At 36.8% G+C, this 16808-nt stretch overlaps 1 protein-coding gene across 12 annotated transcripts in view; it reads left to right on the top strand.

The window, feature by feature from the left end:
* ARHGAP6 (Rho GTPase activating protein 6) overlaps window positions 1-16808 on the top strand; it is a 551232-nt gene that overhangs the window by 291753 nt on the left and 242671 nt on the right. The window contains exons 2-3 of one of the 12 annotated variants that reach the window (XM_065538354.2): window positions 14820-14960; window positions 16524-16584. The exons of 10 other annotated variants lie outside the window; for them this stretch is intronic. The gene's annotated coding sequence lies outside the window, so the exon portion shown is untranslated. The remainder of the gene's footprint in view (window positions 1-14819; window positions 14961-16523; window positions 16585-16808) is intronic. One more of the 12 variants, XM_065538356.2, reaches the window with a different exon arrangement.

Below are 16808 nucleotides of genomic sequence, written 5' to 3'. Positions count from 1 at the left end.
TATAAACCAATATGGTGTTCTTTGTGGTTTTTTCAAGCATTAAAATTCTGTCACTCTTTTATTTACTCTCCTTTCAAATTTCAACTGAGAAAGAGGAAAACTGTGTGTATGGACTTCATTTCTTTTCTAGTTTATTCTGAGAGGCAAGGGGAAACACCCTGTTGTCTTTTCCAGATGCAAACTCTATTTCCTTTTATAGTTTGATAATTTCTTAGTTCTCCAGTACTCATATTTTCTGAAGAGTCATCACTCCTTAGCTTATTTCTTCATAAGTTATAGCCAACTGAGTTTTATACATAAAGTGGAAAGTGGGTTTTCCTCTGAAATGACAGGAAGTAGCTATTTTGTTCCTTTTAAAAAGAGGTAGAAATGTATGAGCAGACCACCCTCTCAGTCCTCATATGGGTTAATAATTTGTATCTGAGACTACAGATTTAGGGTATGGGGTAGAAATTGAATCAGGACAGTACAGCCACCAATGGCAGAGACCACAGGCCAAGGCTCAAGAATAAAACTCACATAAATGTTATTTTAGTGAGTTTTGCCCTCATCCTGGGTTGTTTTGTAGGAAAAGTGATGGGAGAGAGAAGGGGACATATCTTAAGAGGCATCCCTTTTGCAGTGTTTTTTGACTTGATCTTAGACCTAACTCTTAATTTTAGAATTCACTCTTAGAAGATATTAGGCAAACTCTTACTATCAAAGGATTTCCCTCATTTGGGATCCTGAGTTTCGTCAAGTTACTTCAGATCAGCAATAAAATCCCCTTGAGAGTTTCCAGATTTTTCTCCACAAGGAACCATGAAGCATGCTGTTTATTTGTGGAACTCCCAGTCCTGGTTCTTCAGGACTCCTTCATTTGCTGATCTAAAGATAGCAAAAAAAGGCTCTTAAAAATACACGCCTTATTGATTTTGGAATGTTCTGGTAAATGCCAATCTCATTGATGTCATTTATGTAGGGAAGGCTTTGGCTTAAGCTCCAAAGTGATTTTAGCCAAGAGGAAATAATGTATCTAATAAATAATGTGGAGTTTGTATATTCACCCACCAAATCATAATTATCATCACTAAAAATATGACTAGAGATGCCACATCCACTTTTCCATTGAGGTAAATTTCTAACAGACAAAGCCAAGTGAAACTTGATGTCAGTATAAGCTGCTTTGACCTGATTGTTTCTGACTTTCATTACAGGTGAATTTTCATTTGTAATTTTGTCATTGTCTTTGGTTTCCTCATTTCTTTGATTTGTTTGGGCAAAAACTCAGTGAATCTGTAGTCATTTAGGAGACAGTTTAATCAATACATGTACCCATGTTTCAGACTCAGACATGCAAGTGATGTTTATTCTGGGTATTTTTGGGGGAGCTACACCTTTTGTTTATTCCAAGATGACAAAGCTGCATTATTATTATTATTATTATTATTATTATTATTATTATTAAATGCCAGCTTTTATTGTCAATCAAAATTGTTCATATGTTAAGAAGGCATTTTTTGTTATTTCTTTAAATTAATTTGAGCTTCAGATAGGAAGGCTATAATCACTGGAGCTAATAAAGTGTTTTTGTTCTTGACAAAAATAAAACTTGCTGTTGCAACTGGCTCAACGATAGAAGGAATTTTATTAGAAGTATAATTAATGCAGGGCTTTCAAGAAGTCACACTGCTAACTTAGGGCCCATGGTTTTAGGCAGAAATATGAACACAATTGCCACTTTGCAAGAACTCACCAAGATCCATGAAAACAATTGAGTCTAAAAAATGACATCATTACTTCATTTTAAATCATAAAAATATTCTTGGCCAGGTGTGGTGGCTCACGCCTGTAATCCCAGCATTTTGGGAGGCCAAGGTGGGTGGACCACGAGGTCAGGAAATCCAGACCATCCTGGCTAACACAGTGAAACCCTGTCTCTCCTAAAAACACAAAAAAATTAGCCGGGCATGGTGGCGGGTGCCTGTAGTCCCAGCTACTCAGGAGGCTGAGGCAGGAGAATGGCGTGAACCCAGCGGATGGAGCTTGCAGTGAGCCGAGATTGCACCACTGCACTCCAGCCTGGGCAGCAGAGCGAGACTCCATCTCAACAACAACAACAAAAATTCTCTAACTATGAAAATGCTTCTAAACTCTGGTGATTTTCTAGACGGGAGTTGAAATGAAGGCCTACATTCACTTAGACTGTATCACAATTCCCCATTATTACAAGCTTGAGTTTTCCGGTTTGTTTGTTTGTTTTAATTTAGATTTGTAAACAATATGTCGAAAAAATAATTTACTTATTTGTTATACTATACCTTGCCTACTTGCAAAATGCTTATAGTATCCGACAGGCCTTACTTAGAAAGTAACAACCAGAAACAAATGTTTCTTGGAATAACAAACTCCACCTCTTCTCTACATCCTGCATTTTTCCCTGTATATTCTGTGATTTGATACAGTGTTTTTGTGAGTGTGAGAGTATATGTGTAAAGTGTCATTCTTTCTACTAAATATATAAATCTAGATAGCAAAAATAGTTTTTTTGCTACAATAGGCAGTGAAACTATTGTAAACCATTTTTCTTTTGTTAAATTCATGAAATCTGAAACTTTTCACTTTTTTTCACTATAGTGAAACTTTTCACTGTATTTTTTTTCACTTTTTAAAAAGGTTTTAAATTATGAAATATTTACAGATTCACAGGAAGTTACATGGAAATATGCATTATTATTTTATATATAACATGCACTCTAAATAAGTTGCAAAGATAGACAAAATTATAAAGAGTGGATTGTAATAAGAAAAATTTCTGAGTACATAGCAGGATCCATATGTGTATTCTTGCCTTATTTTCTTGGGACATCAATGAAAATAGGCCAATAGTTTATCATATGAAGAGCTAGCCTTCACAAATACAGCTCTGTAGAATCGTATCTGAGCATAAAAACACTCTTTATTTAATTATTATTAATATAACATTTAATTACCAATCACTTTTATATCTATCTATTTACTTATTTATTTTTTCCTGTGGTGGGGGGTTCAAAGGTTTCTGGCAGTGATCAGGATGCCCAAACTTCCTCTAACTTTAAAATTTTAATAAGTAAATGAAGAAAGCTCCATGTTTTCCTCTTAAAGTTAGGGTAAGGTTTTAATTAGCTACTAATATAAGTTGCTTAGCCAAGGATCTATCTTATGGTGGTAGGTGTTCATTATATTTAGCTAAAATTTCCATCACCATTATCATCTTAATCATCATTACTGCCATCACTACCACAACGAACATTACAGTCAGTCACCACCACTGTCATCACAATTGTCATCATCTTTTAATTGTCATCATCTTGAGGAAGCTAAAGGGAGCCAAATGTACATTTATGTCTTATGTAACATTAATTTTACTTGTCTTATTCCTAATGCCTCATCTTAAATGTAAAGAAAGCAAGAAGACCCAGAGATAGTTAACTTTGTCGTCTCTTGACTCCCAGGATCAAAAATAGTTGTTGCTGCAGTGTTTGGAATAAAAAAGCTTAAAAGACCTTGTATACAAAAGTGGTTCGTACAGCCTTCTCTCGTGAATTCATGCCAGCAGATATTTTTATCCTGGTAGGAAGTAACTAAAAGCTTTGTTCAACCCTGGTCTGCCAGCCTCTGTAACGCACATCTGACAAATGTGTGACTGTGTGAGAAAGTTTGGTTCTCCCCCTGGTGGCGAAAGGAAAAACTAACACTAGTGCTCCTTATGGGAGGGTATTGATAGGATATGAGATATGTAAATACAGCTTTACCCTTTTCACCAGTTTTGCCTGAGATTTTTATCTCAGCCCCCTTGGTTACTTTTGTTCTTTGGACAACAACTGGTTTTTATCTTCTATGGTCGTTCGGATGAAAGGGATTTGACAAACTGACAAAGCATTTTGCTTCGGAAACAACTTGAAAAACAAATCTATGTTTCAAATCAAGATTATTTCAGGGTCATAAAAATATGCTTAGTGTATTAGCCATGAAACTAGATTTTAAGCTTCATGATCATAGAGATAGATGTTGGGTTTATTTTATTGTTATTGCCTCTGAACTGAGAAAAGAGTGGAATTCTAAATATAATGCACACACTTGAACTTAGTAGATGGAAACTTACCCTTCTAGGTAGGTAACCCTACTTACCTTCCAAATAGAGTTTGGATGATATTGCCTCATAGAAAGATTTTTTGATACAATACTCAGGAACCCCTATGGACTGCTGCTTTGGGGTCAGGCCCCGTGCCACTCAATTAAATACATCCTTACTTAACCTGTCCCTACAACAACTCTATGAGGGAGGCATACTCATACCGATGCTTTAGCCATGTGGACACTGCTCCCCTGAACCACATGGGTAGTCAAATGATTAGGGCAGATTTCAGCTCAGGTCTCTTTTATTCAGAACCCATCATTTAAGCCAGTAGTTCTCAATGGGGGTGATTTGACTCCCAGAGGACACTTGGCAATGTCTCTGGTTGTCATATTTTTGGTTGTCATACCTGGAGAGATGCTACTAGTCAGTAGAGGCCAAGGATGCCCCTCAACATCCTGTAATGCACAGTGCAGCCCCCACAACAGAGAATTACTTGGTCCAGATGCCAATAGGGCCAAGGCTGAGAAACTGTACTCCAAACCAGTGCTACTCAAAATGTATTCCACAGAACAGCAGCATCTGCAACAAGTGGGAGCTTGTTAGAAACGCAGAATCACGAGCCCTGTCCCAGACCCAGTGAACTGGAAACTCCATGGTTGGAGCTCAGGAATGTGTGCTTCTACAAGCCCCCAGGTTCTTCTTGCACACTCAAGGGAGAGAAGCTCTGCTGTAAAACACCAGATCATTCTGTGTCTATTGAGCTGGACACAATCGTATGGTTTCCTCACCACTTTCAGTGTTTCGTTGTCGCATAGAAGTATCTCCTCAGGCATCTAAAAGGGGAAAGTCTGGCATACGCTAGGAACAAATGTGACTCATGGGGAAATCAGTGCAGTTACAAATCCAGGAACCACACCCAACTGAAAATCTAGGAAGGTTCTTTTTCTCTTATTTTCTCTACTTAAGAAGGGAAGTCTCAGAGACTTAGTCTAGGTTCAAAATATGTCAACATATGCACAGGTTTGATTTGGGGTTTGATTATCTAAAATTAAACCTTAAACTGAATTAGATAAAACCCACTTTGGAGAGCCACAGAATTCTAAATTGCAAATTACATTGAGTTTCATATTTACTGGCCCAAATAAGTAATCTTCTCTATTTGTGCATTTTTCTAATCACAAATTGTCTACTGAGAACCAGTGAAATATTATTTTTATATGGGTTTCTCTTCAATAATTGCTCATCACTTGGTATTTTAGGTGATTTTTGTGGGGCATACGTTCTAGGCAAGGATGCATTATAAAGGATAAAAATGTCAGACAAAACATCTGTGTTTAGGTAGTTTGTACTTCACTGTCCTCCATCCCATCTCACAGATTCCTACTGCTTGCCTATAACTAAGAGTAGAATTTAAGGCTGACACAGGAAACCAGATAACCAAGTTCATTAACTACCTTAATCAACTCTAGCCAAAGGGTGATCTCAGAGCTCCCCTATCTCAAGAAGAAAGTTCATGAGAAAGCTTTGGGGTTACTTCCAGGTTAAAGATTATGTTCTGGATAGTTCAAGCCCTAAACAACAGACACATGAATAAGTGGAGCCATTTCTATCATACATTTTCAGGGACTGAAGATACAAATATTGCTATTTATTGCTAAAGGATTTTGTTTGTTAAACCTGATGATACTTTTTTTAAAATATGAGCTCATAGTATTCCAGCTCTTCAAAACCTAATTTGTTTGTAGATCCCTCATTGTCATATTTGAAAGGTTCCAGTAGACTTCAGTTTCTGGAATACTTTCTTATGCCAAATACAACAGTGACCAAGAAATCCATCTGAAGGATTTGGATTGTGTGGTAGCATGTATGGACCCAGTGTTCCACTCATCCCTGTATACATGCTCTTTAGGTAACATGGCAGTGCCCTCTGACTCTGGAGTCAGCCTTTTGACTGACTTTGGCCAATAGGGACATGGAGAAGTGATGGCATACCTGTTGTGATCCTAGACCTCAAGAGGCCTTGCTTGTTCACACTTGCCCACTTGTGCTTCTGCCATGGCCATGAGAAAGACATGTCTGAGCTGGATTGGTGGAGAGGAATGAGAGACACGTGGAGTAGAGCTGCATAACTAAGCAACTCCACCCAAGCCAAGCCTAGAGCACAGCCCCTGCAGATGCATGAGCTAGTCCATTCAGGATCAACCACTCTCCAGTTTCCGAGTAGGTTATTACACAGCAGTAGCTGACTGATACACATGAGTAGAGAAGAAAAGAATTTTCCAAGTAAAGGTAATAGTATTGATGAAACCGTGAAGAGAAGGGTCTATCAACATGTTGGATGATGAGAAAGTTGGCTTGAGTAAAGTAGATCATGCTTATTGAGAAAGAATCAAAAATAAAACTGGATAGAAAGTGCTGACTCAAATTATAGAGGAGTTTAAAAGCCAGCCAAAAGAATCATAGTATTATGTGAAAGTGCCATAGAAATAATCTGGTGCCAGGTCTTCAACTGAGACAAAGTGAGTTCATGGCCAAACAATAATGGTACCCAAGCCTTAAGTGTTTGTAGCTGATGCAATAGGAAGAGATAATGGAATGATGGAACAGGGATTTTAAGAAGGTAAATACAACCATGAGTTAGAAGGAATGGTTTGGCTGTCCCTAGACATATTACCTGTGAGACTTTTGTAGTGTTATGGAACTGGGATCATGAAGCTCTGAAGCAGAGGATGGTCTTGGGGAATGGAAAGGGTAGTTATGGAAGAATTTTGGAGAAAGAAAAAATATTCTGGTTGTCTATAGATGAAACCCATGTTTCTCTCCTGGTCACACCTGATATTTAATGAGTGAGTTTTTATTAAAAGTAACCATGTCCATGAAGGATCTTATTGGGATGAAGAAAGTGTTCTAAAACTGGTTTATGGTGATGGTAGCACCACTTGGTAAGTTTTCTAAAAGTCATTGAATTGCATGCTTGAAATTGTTGAATTTTATGATATGTAAAATATATATCAATAAAGCTGTTAAACAAAGAAACAATGAAAATTCCCACCAGTCATGTTCCATAGTCCCTGGAGGGGGCTGTTTTCATTTGAATACCCAAACTCATCCTGTCAAGTACAGGTAGCATCCTCCTCTTCTTTCTCAGATGACACTATACGCAGCAAACCATTGGGGTGCCCACATGTGCCACACAGTCTAGAGCCATTACTGTGTCCATGCCAGTGGTACTCCATGTAGATGCCGGGAAGAGCCCTTCTTCCCCATCCTGGCCCAGACTGTCAGCAGGTAACAATGACGTGCTGCTTGTATCCATCATGAAAACAGTCCCTTTCATCTTGACCAGAAACGCTCTTTTCCTAGATCTGATATGTATGTCCTGCATTTGGACCCATGGATCAGTTCCTTGGCTCCTCTTCTCAATGCTCCCTTCCAGTTGCCATCCTTCTTACTTTTTCTGTCTTGGACCTATCTGTCTCACTGTTATAAGCCCTCAGCCTCAATTGAATTTTGGCAACAAATGAATGGTAGCAAATGCTACTACTAAAAACCTCACAAGGGGGACTAATCAAAGGTGACATTGAAATAAGTCTTCTGGATTTTAAGCAGAATATGGGGCAAATGAGGAAATTGATATAATCTTTTTAAAAATTTAATAACATTATTGAGCTCTGATTCACATACCATACAATTAACTGATTTAAAGTGTGCAATTCAATGGCTTTTAGTACATTCCTCTAGTTGTGCATCCATTACCACAATCAATTTTAAAACATTTCATCACTCCAAAGGAAACTCCATACCCATTAGCAGTCACACCCTATTTTCCCCATCACCCATCAGCCCTTGCAAACACTAATCTGCTTTCTGCCTCTATAGATTTGCCTATTCTAGGCATTTCATAGGAATGAAATCATACAAGATGTGGTCCTTTGTGACTGGCTTCTTTCGTTTAGCATCACGTTTCTGTGTTCTTGATTCAATTAAATTAACACAAAACTTTGGGATCCATTTTGTGCCAAGCACTATGCTGGGCACTAGTTGGAAAAAGAGCTTACCTTTCTGGGAAAGTGGAACAACAAGGAAACAATGAATCCCATTCCATTTAACAGAGGGATAGATCATTTGGAGTGTGCAAGTTGAAGCATGAGGTATGGGACTCACACTGGAAGAATTTTGCTCTTCAGGCCATCAAAGTGCCAGAGTATTGAACCAGGCAAATTATTTTAATTGTGCTCTTGAGTTTATTAGATGTGAATGTCTTGCTGGCAATCATGGTTTTACTATGGAAGCAAACTGAGGTCTTGGAGAGCTCATTCTGTCCTTAATTCTAACATTTAGTACCAAGACCTTGGACATGGTACCTCTCTGGGCCCCCCTTGTCTCATCAGCAGGGGTAGAATTGATGGTCTTTGCTTATATTCCACAGGTCTTAGAAGGATCAGACCAGACAATGTATGGGAAAGGGCTTTGTATGCTGTAAAATGACACCCAAGCATGATTTTATCAATTGTGCTGCACAAAATAAGCATTCTGCTGTAATAATTTGTGATCTCATATGTATTAGTCTTCTATTGATGCAATAATAAATTACCACAAATTTAGTGTCTTAAAATACTACAAATGTATTTGTCTTCTAGTTATGTAGATTAGAATTCTGACAGAGATCTCACTAGACTAAAATCAGGGTGTCAGCAGGGTTCCTTCGGGAGGCTCCAGGGGCAGATCCTCACCTTTTCAGCCTCTGTTAATAGAAGCTGCCCTCATTCATTGGCTTTTGGGCCCTTCTTCCATCTTGAAAGTCAACAATGTTGCATCTCCCTGTGCCTTTGTGCTTTTCTTCCATTTCCCTTTGACAGACTCCAATTTGGGAGAGTCTCACTTTTAAAGACTCATGGGATTAGATTGGTTTTACCTGGATAATCCAGGATAATTTCTCCTTCTCAAGGTCTGTACACTTAATCATATCTGCAATGCTCCTATTACCATGTCAGTCAAAATATTCACAGGTTCCAGGGATTGGTGTGTGGACATCTTTGGGAGACCATCTTTCTGCCAATAGACGAGTTTCTGTTATTTCTCTCCTTGTCGCATCTCACTATGTTTGTATTTGCACATGATCATCTTGTTATTTTCTCTCTTCTGTATTTACAGCCTTCTTTGGTTTTCTCTTTTCATGCTATATCACTGTTTATCCTTTTTTACCATCTCTTTTTCCCTTGCTACACATTTCTTTTTTCCCTTATTGTTACTATCCTTTACTCCTTCTTAGTATTTTCTTTGTATTTCTTATTCATTTGGCTATTTATGGATTATTTGAACTTGCTTTATCTTCCTGGCTTTTTCTCTCTAATTTAATTTTCTTATCACTTTCCTTTGAGCCCTCTTGGTCTCTATTTTTACACCACATTGACTCAATTTCTTTTTCTGTCCTTCTTAGCTTCCTCTTCTAACGCTTGCTCTCATGCAGAATTCTTATCTTCATGTACACACATTGTTTAACTTTTGTGGCTTCTTCAGCTGTGACTGTGCGGTTTATATCTTGACAAATGGGAGGCGGGAAAGCAGACATAGCAGGGAGAAGCCATTGGTACTGAGAATCACAACCCAGATCTACATAAAAATGCCCCATGTTCTGCAGCCAAACTTGAGCCTTTTGGAGCTCCTGCTAAAATCTCTAAGGAAATATCAAAGACAAAAGGTACATCATTACTGATTACACATGTGTAAATATATAGGTATGTTTAATAAGAAAGGTCAGAATAGAATTTGGAGTGATCTAAATTACCTAGGATAGATGAAGTTCTTTTTGGTGTAATTTTTTTTACAATTACAGCAACAACAACAACAAGCCTTTCAAATATAAACGTTTCATGTCATTGCTTTTTCAACTTATATTTATTTTGTATGATTCTAATAAAGTGAGCATTTGATCAGTTGCAGAACTTTCCTGTATGGACATTGCAGAGAATGATGTTGCTGATAATGAAATGGCATAATATGTGTATAACTCAGGTTCTTAGTCTTTTTAAACCCCAGAACAAATCTGTTCAGAATAAGATCTGAGTTACACATTTGCTCTCTAGAGGAATGTATACAAACAAAATTTTGCATCTGCTTTCTGGAGGTTTCACTCATAAATTCATTCTAAAGTATTTACTAAGCATATATAAAGTAAACAAAACTGAGATGCTGTTCTAGGCATTAGGAATACATCAGTGAATAAAATATAATACTTTCTTTTGAAGAGATGCTGTAGAATAGGGAGACTGACAAGCCAATAAGTATATAATATGCCAGGTGGTGATACAGAAGATAAGGGGATAGAATGATGGAGGGGAGTCAGTAGTATGGTTAGGGAAGCTTTCTCAAAAGGTGACAATCAGAGATATGACATAAAGGAGACCTGATGTTTAAAGGATGAGTCAACCATTGTTAACAGCTTGCTATCACTTAGGTTCCTGTGTGGGAAGTCAATTTAGATAGTCAGACAAAGAAAGCCCTTTTTGTCTGTTGATGTGAAGGACAGGTTTTAGTTTAATTCCTTATGCATAGCAGTGAGTAACAAGAAATTAGCACATTCCAGGGACAACATACTCTTTCAGATTTATTTGATTTTCCAATTTGACTAAGCAAACATATGATTATTCATTGAAATAGTGGCTCCAGAGGTGGTATTAGATTGCCTACTTCTGGGGAATTAAGAGAAGAAATGGTTGCAGATAAATTTTAAAAGGCTAACACTTTAAATTTTATAGCACCTAGATATACAGCATTGTCCAATAGGAAATTTCGTGATGCTGGAAATATTTAATATCTGCCCTGTCCCAATGAATAGTCTTCCTCAGAGGTTTTCTTTATAGCCTCCACGTCTCTTGTTTGAGATGTCCCAAGGATGACAAACACTGAATCTCCACCCTAGAGCCTACCTGAGAGGGAGTGACTACTCAAAGCCTCTTTAAGAGCAAAATTGTGGCTCCTAAGTACCTGGCCAAGTCAACTACAGTCCTCCAGGATCTTGTTTTGAATTTTAAAGCTGTTCTCTCTTAGGCCCACTCCATATTACTACTACGGAGAGGGTAGCTAGGCCATAGTGCTTCTGTGAAGGAGGGAGAGCCCCTTCAAACTCCAGTCCTTTACCTCAACAGGCTTGTGGTTGTATCTTCAGATAATTTCCATGGGAGATTGGTCTTGATTATTTTATTTTATGTTATAGAGTCAAAAGGCTGATAATTGCTTGGTCTCAATTAATAATAAGACATTGCTTCCTCATTGAAATATTAATCAGAATGGTAGGTGGCTGTTACCTCTGTAGAGTACCAATCAACTTAATCTCATTTGGATAAATTTTGAAAATGCAGTAAAGAAATGTGGCTACAAACACCGTGTTTTATTTTTCAGCACCTAGAATCCCACTCCAAAGGAAATAAATTTATCTCACTAACCTTACCAAACAAATCAAATTTACCCACTAACTCCACCTATGCCCACCCTGCCTAGGAGTTCACACTTGTTCAATCATTCCATTCCACTGCAGCCCAAGTGAAAAAGGCTGGTTGAATTTGAGATGTGACCTTTGCTTAAATTTCATCCCCAAAGTGTGTCCTTCAGAATGTCACATTCTTTTGCTAAATAGCCCTTTCAAAGTGAAGACAGAATTATTTCATGTTATTTATATGCTTGAAATGCAAACCTTCTATTTTTCAAATCCACAAAACCAGTAATTTAATTTTCAATAGTTAGGAAGTACTTCGGTCACATTTTTTAGCCACCATGCTTCAGGGATAAATATTGCTATCATTTGCTTTTTTCTGTCTCTCTCTTTGTTTTAAACAGTGTCTTTATTATGAACTTGAGAGGGCTGGTGATGATTTTGTTTTGTTTTGATTTATTTTCCCCAAAGTAGAGAAAACAAGATCTCCTGTTTTACGTTTTACTTTTTATTTTACTTGCCAAGCAGGAATTTGTTGGTCTGTTGTCTCACCTACTAACATCTGTGTATCCTGGGATTGCAGATTGGGAATCACAAGCTCTTTAAAAGGCTGACACAGATGGGCAGAGATTTAGCATCCTAATTTTAAAAGTGTACATATATATATTTATGTGTGTGTGTGTGTGTGTGTGTGAGAAAAAATTAGAAAATATTCATATTTAAAAATTCAGAATTATTAGAATCTTTAGTTTCATGTTTAGGGATTTGTATGAATAATTTTTATTTCAATATTTACATATGACAAGCATTCTATAAGCATTTCAAATTTTTTGTACCTGATAAGAAAGAAAAGAATAAAGCAATATTAATTGTGGTTGGCTTTTGAATTTCCAAAGTCTTTCCTTAACCTTTCAGCATAAGTAGAATTGTAAATCATTGTCCCAATGAAGTTAACAATAACAATAGTTTCTTTCTTTCTTTTTTTTCTTTTTTTTTTTCTTTTTTTTTTTTTTTTTTTGAGATGGAGTCTCACTCTATCACCCAGGCTGGAGTGCAGTGGCATGATTTCGGCTCACTGCAAGCTTTGCCTCATGGGTTCAGGTCATTCTCCTGCCTCAGCCTTCTGAGTAGCTGGGACTACAGGCACGTGCCACCATGCCCGGCTAATTTTTTTGTATTTTAAGTAGAGGCGGTGTTTCACCATGTTAGCCATGGTCTCCTTCTACTGACCTTGTGATCCTCCCTCCTCGGCCTCCCAAAGTGCTGGGATTACAGGCATGAGCCACCGCGCCCGGCCAACAATACTTTCTTAACTATTCTGTACAATGTACGTAGAATGAGGAATATGAGATCAATATCATAAAGTGAACGTGATTTTTAAAAAATCTATTCTTTATTAATATTCACTTGGTATATAATCACTGACTCATTAGTCAAAAAGTATCTGTAGTGAGAAAAATGTTTAGTTTTAAATACTGGTTTCACATGGGAAAAAGTTAATATATAAACATATAGTCAGTATATACTTTATTTACTAAGGAAACATAATTTTGCTGAATTTTCCATCTGATTATAATGACACATCTAGATATTTTAATAATAAAGCTATAGCAAATACTTGAGGGTCTTTGAAAGGAGAAAGGAGGTTCTATATTTCAAAAGTAGCTTGGATATAAGTTGCAAAATTATTTCTGCAGATGGGCTTGTTTCCCCTTTTGTTTTATCAACTTTAGATATTTATGTCTTAAAATTAACTAATGCAGGATACAGAAATAACCCTCTTCTCCATTTAAATATATATTTTTTCATTTGGGCTCTAGATTCTCAAATGATTACACATATACATTGTTAAAAGCATATAATGAGATACATTAAATCTAGATTAAAATGATAATATACTTTTACAGAGACATTTCCTGTAGTACTTACAGCAGAGTCTTGGATCAACTCATCTATTCCAAATTATTATGTAGATACTTAGGATATGAGCATGAGCTCAAGTACTAGTATTTACTTTATGATATACTGGCAGAAATCAGAGCTATTGAATATGTTTACTTCTTATCTTTTTCATTAAGATTCCAATATATAAAACTAGGCATTATCTTTCTCATAAATAATATTTGATTATTTTGTTAGTGATTAACCATATACCAAAGGGATATTTGCATAGAAATTTTTATTCCAGACCTCTTCATGGTAGCTTTTAATTAACTATATTAAGGATTATAGTAATTTAAAATTATTAAAGATATCTATGAATTCTTCAAACTAAATCACTGAAATGTCAATGCAAGCTTAATGGTTTTGTTGTTGTTGTTTTTGGTAAAGTAGCATGGTCTTTTAGTAAGACCAGATAGTAAATATTTTAGTCTTTGCTGACCATAAGATCTCTGTCACAACTCTGCCATTTGAGTACAAAACAGTCATAGACAATACACAAATGAATGTGCATGACTGGTTCCAATAAAACTTTATTTACAATAACAGGTGATGGGCTGGATTTGGTCCATGGATTATAGTTGGCTGACCCTTGCTTAGAGGATAAATAGCTGTGTGCTTGTAGAACAAATCTGGTGAGAGAAACACTTAAGGGACCATGTTAATTTTAATGTTGTACATATCCTGGCTGCTGTTCTCTAGGAAACAGCCATCCCTCCAGTCCGATAATGAAAATATGCTGGTGATTTCTCTTCCTTTCTACATAGAAATCTTCTTAAGGGATTTTGAGACTTATCCATCAAGTAAGATAAGTAAGATCTGTCAGTGCTCAGTGCAACACTGGTGGAAAATATAAATTAGTTATTTCTACTATCTCTATAAGTAGGCCTTCCAGTCATTGTGATAGTTGGGCCAATCTTTGTTAAGAACATATTTTTTGTTTTGTTTTGTTTTGTTTTGGTAGGCATACTTTGAAAATGGCCTGCCATGTAAGCATCAAGAATAGTTAACACAAGATGGAATCATGATTGACCTGTAGAGTGTGATGGGCCTCAGGAAGCATGCTCTGGTAGTTCTGTGAGTTCTCATTAGGGAGAGACATTTGATTATGTTCTTCATGACATAGGTACTATGGTCTAAGCATGTGTACAATGAATAAGTCAATGAATTAATCAATGGAAAAGTATAGTCTATAGTGAGCTTTGAATTGTAGGAGGTGAACCTATAGCACATTGTCATTTCAAACTCAACATCCAGTTTTACAATGACTAAGTAGAGATTTTCTAGTAAGAAAATTATCCAAGTTTCTGATATCACTTTTCTTCTTTCATTGGTGACTCTACCCAGCGAGAAAGAACGTGGGTCCTACATTAGGACTGACATCAGAGGAAAGAGAAATGTTTATAACCAGAAAGGAACTTAAAGATGAGGAAGAGAATAACAATTTTGATGACTGCAACAATGATGTTGATGCTATAGGTTTAAATAGTAAGTTGTTATTTACAAAATGCTATTTCACTCCTATCACTTTCCATGAGTTAAAACGAAGGTTTAGATTATGTAACTTTTGAAAGGCTAAAATAAAGTAAGTGAAACTGGAATACTTGGAATTCTGCTACCTGATACCCAATTAGGAAAAGGAGGAGACAAAGTTTAAAACAAGATCTAGGTTGATAAGTTGATCTGTTCAACTTTTCTATTTTTCTAATATTCATTCTTTCTTCTGCTGGTAATTCTGGGTTTTAGAAGAGTATATGCAATTGAATTGCTTCTGACTGCTGCTATTGACGCATGCTAACTAAAGGAGGCAGCCTCAGCCCAGGGAATTTAATCCAGTCAAGTGATAATTAAGTATCTATGAATTGGCATTAATTACCAACTTTTGGCCTTTCCTGTGGATCTGTCCAAACCTTGATTGTAATTCCTGCATGTACTGACAACTTGATAATTTAGCATATCCTGGTGTCCATTTTTAAGGCACTGTCTAGCTCTGCTCATTACCCTCTGATATTTATCTAAACAAGTACCTTCTGATGTTAAGCTTTGAGTAAAATGGGGGAAATCGCAGGGAAGAACTGGACAGAGAGAACGGGGGAGGAATTCAAACTACACTCTGACTATGATGATGACAATTTCAGCTACCACCATTTTTGAACATTTACAGTGAGGGAAAATAGTACTGTTTTATATTTATTATTTCATTTAATCTTCACATCATTCCTCTGAGATAATTGTTATTGTTTGTATCTCATATGTGAGAAAACTGAGCTTTAGAGAGATCAATACTTTGTGTAAGGTCACAAAGGTATAAGTAATGAGGGCAAGGTTTGACCTCAGTTCTGTGGCTTCTAACGAGGATGTTGTTGAGCAGTAAGCAATGTTATGTCATAATAGCTGGGCTCTAAGTCATGGCTAACTAGGAAAACTTGGAGACTCTTGTTACTCAAAGTGCTGTCTTCAGCCCAACAGTATCAGTAGCCCCATTCCAGACCTGCTGAATAGGATCTACATTTTCACAGAAGCCCCCAGTGATACATTAAAGCACACTAAAATTTGAAAAGCATGGCCCTAGACTTTTCCTAGACAACCCCTGCCCAGTAGTCTGAAGGTTCATAGAGACACTTCATCATCAGGAAGGGGAGTAGGCAAAAAAACAAACAGAAACTACCACAATGTCCTGTAAAAAGAAAGCTTTCTCCAGCTTCTGAAATGCACATGTGGAATTTTACAGAGGGGCTCAAGGGACCCAGGAGAATAGTGGTTAGAAGGTCATTCAAATTGGGATACTTTTGAAAGGGAAAAGATCACTAGGAATAATTACCCTGGCACATTAGGCATGCACTAGAACTGCACTAAGCAAACTGGGTCATATGGGCACCTAAGTCTTATTTGGTGAGAATCTACCAAAATATCAGGATTCTTTAAACTGTAAAACATGAAACTAGAGAGACAGGAAATTTAAAGTCTATGAATTTAAATGGGTGACAATTAGTTATTGATTAAATTATTTTATTCCACAAATATTTATCAAGCTCTTTCCTTCTTTGTCAGGTACTTTATAAGCTACAGAGATATGAGATGGACAAGACACAACAGAACTTAACAGGACTAGGTAATACCCTTTAAGCTTGACAACAGCAATATTAGGAAACATAAAATTAGAGTTAACTTCATGGAAGTCATAAATTGCAAGCATCCTGGTTCTATTTCTATCCTGTATTTTAAGAAGTGATATAGTCTAATATTTTAATTCATGAAAGATGAATCCAAATGTGATAATTAAGGCAGGTTGGGAAGTTAGAATTGGAGGAGGGATAAGAATCCTATTTTAGATGA

Source organism: Macaca fascicularis, chromosome X (assembly GCF_037993035.2).
Source record: "Macaca fascicularis isolate 582-1 chromosome X, T2T-MFA8v1.1".
NCBI classification, from domain to species: domain Eukaryota; kingdom Metazoa; phylum Chordata; class Mammalia; order Primates; family Cercopithecidae; genus Macaca; species Macaca fascicularis.
The sequence above is the reverse complement of the archived record's forward strand: the minus strand, read 5'-3'. Positions and strand labels throughout refer to the sequence as shown.